Here is a 2,608-nt window from a genome sequence, read left to right as displayed (position 1 = left end):
ATGGAAAGTTACACAAAAATGAAACTAAAGCTTAATTTTATGGTAATGAATTTATCAAATTATTATTATTAATAGAAATTTACACAAAAATGAAACTAAAGCTTAATTTTATGGTAATGAATTTATTAGATTATTATTTTTTTCACTTCTGGGTTATAAAGTGAGCAGAATAATAACAGGCAATATTTTTGAGTTAGTATAAAAATTATACCAAAACAAATAAATTATTTTCATTCTGGAATATATTTGAATAAAAGAAGTTATAATAATTTGATTGTCACTTATCTTTGATATGAAGTGAATTTGTGTTTTGTAAATTCTTATTTTATGTCTTTGATCTTATTCCTATTTTTTCTGTTTTTTGATGTGAAATTACAATAATTTATATTTATTTTTTGAACCATAGTTTCTCTGAAATGTTATTTTTATATTTTTTAAATCAAAAGACAATAGACGGTGTGCAGTTATTTTCCATTTTAATTGCATATGTAACAATCTTTTATCTAATTGTTCATATAGAGAACAACTGATAAAGATTTAGGGATAGAAAACACTGTTCAATATTTAACAAATTCAGAAAACTACACCGTAGACAGTTAAGAAAATTTTTTTTACAATTATGAACGGTGGAAATACTTCAATGAAATATATTAAAGATAAATTTATGAAAATATTTATTGATCATATGGTTTTGTCAGTTTTCACAAGCTTGTGTATTTCGTTTTTAATTAATATGCTTAAAATTGCAAAATATAAAGATACTTATGAGCTTAAAACAAATTTATTATAATAAGTTAAGAAACTATACATCATGTACAAAGGTTAATTGCAATTGGCAAAATAATGAACTCCCCCCCCAAAAAAACACAACAAAACTTGAGGCTTGGGTTAATAAATTCTCATGTGAATATGGCGATATGGCAGCTGACAACCTTCCAAAAATCAGTTCTATACATATAAAAAAAAAACAGTGGTCGTGATTTTTTTAAAGTGTAAACTGTGAACAATAAATGACCGCAATCATTAATTGATGCGGTTTTAAGTGATTCTGTATAACAAGGACATATTTTATCTATGCTTACACTAGACTCTTCCAATTAACCTGGTCTGATGTGTGCTCTAACCCATTTAGTCAAAGATGTAATTAATTATAGCTTATAATGCGTAAATTGTATTTTACTACTTAACACCTCTGATTTATCTTATTTTATATACCCATACATGGTGCAAAAAGATCATTCTAGACGTGCACGAGTTAACTAGAATCTGATTCGCACTACTTGAAAAATCTGTACAGGGCTCAAAATACTTAAAATATAAGTAATAAGTATTGATCATAAATGCCGGCTTTGCAAAGTCTTAGTTTGTTGTTCAAGTCTGTTTTTTTTTACCTTCATGTTTTTATTCCTTTTCATGTTATTTACATTTAAAAATTAATCATTAAAGGAATTTCTTAGACTTTAGAAATGATTTTTAACTGTGAAGATAATTAGGCAAGAAAAACATAGAGGGTGTTTAAGAAGAGCCATTCACCCAACCTTTGAATTATCAGAAATGATCGCTGCTAAATTTTCTTTTTTTTTCAGATTAACAAGTTTGTGGTTTGTGTGTTGAGAGGGAGAGATTTGATTTAAGCTTATAAATAAGTCAACTTGAAATTGTATTATAGCTGTAGAACTTTTTTAAATGATGAAATGTATATCTCAAATTATTCAGTGGTTACTTTTCTATTTGTTTAATTGTTAGGCTTAGGAGATGGGTGCTAACATGTTCTTAAGTCAAGCATTATGGGTTAATCGTATTAACTATGTTGGCATGGAAAGTGCTACTGTTAAAAAGCTTTGATCACATGTTACTATTGTGTATTTAATGCTCTAAAATAAAGATGCAATTTTCTAGGTCTATGAACTCCATCTCTGACACAACAGTGTTTCTAGATAAATATGATTTTGTAGTCTAACAAGTGTTTGGATAGATTTGTAAAAGAGTATCAAAAACTGTACTGAATGACAGTTATTATCTGTTCTCATTGGTAGGTGAAAGTAGTCATTGATTTTCTTTAGTTTTCAGAGAAACAATGTTATTAAAATAATATCCAAAGCTATTAATTTGGATCTAATATAGAAGACTGATTATGTGTTACTTATTCTTTATTGGTGATACAATATCCATAACTAAATTAGTAATCTTTTGTCTGATTGATTCATGTGGAACCAAATTTAAAAAAGTGGCAAAGTTAACTAACATAAAAAAGAAATTAGAAAATTGATTTACACGAGACTAAATTCTTTAAATAGTCCAATTAAGAACAATATCCTAAATGGATGTTTATAAAGATATAAGATAAAGATGGTTAGGGAAAACTGGTATGGTTGACTAGCATTAATCTCAAACAGTGGAATAACTCAATAAAGATGGTTAGGGAAAACTGGTATGGTTGACTAGCATTAATCTCAAACAGTGGAATAACTCAATAAAGATGGTTAGGGAAAACTGGTATGGATGTCTAGCATTAATCTCAAATAGTGGAATAACTTAATAAAGATGGTTAGGGAAAACTGGTATGGTTGTCTAACATTAATCTCAAACAGTGGAATAACTCAATAAA

At 27.4% G+C, this 2,608-nt stretch overlaps 1 protein-coding gene across 1 annotated transcript in view; it reads left to right on the top strand.

Annotated features, from left to right (window-relative positions):
- LOC106467435 (oxysterol-binding protein-related protein 1-like) overlaps nt 1-2,608 on the top strand; it is a 59,130-nt gene that overhangs the window by 28,102 nt on the left and 28,420 nt on the right.

The sequence above is a fragment of the Limulus polyphemus genome, unplaced genomic scaffold (assembly GCF_000517525.1).
Source record: "Limulus polyphemus unplaced genomic scaffold, Limulus_polyphemus-2.1.2 Scaffold2615, whole genome shotgun sequence".
Lineage (NCBI taxonomy): Eukaryota > Metazoa > Arthropoda > Merostomata > Xiphosura > Limulidae > Limulus > Limulus polyphemus.
Note: the sequence above shows the minus strand (reverse complement) of the source record. Positions and strands in the feature narration are given on the sequence as shown.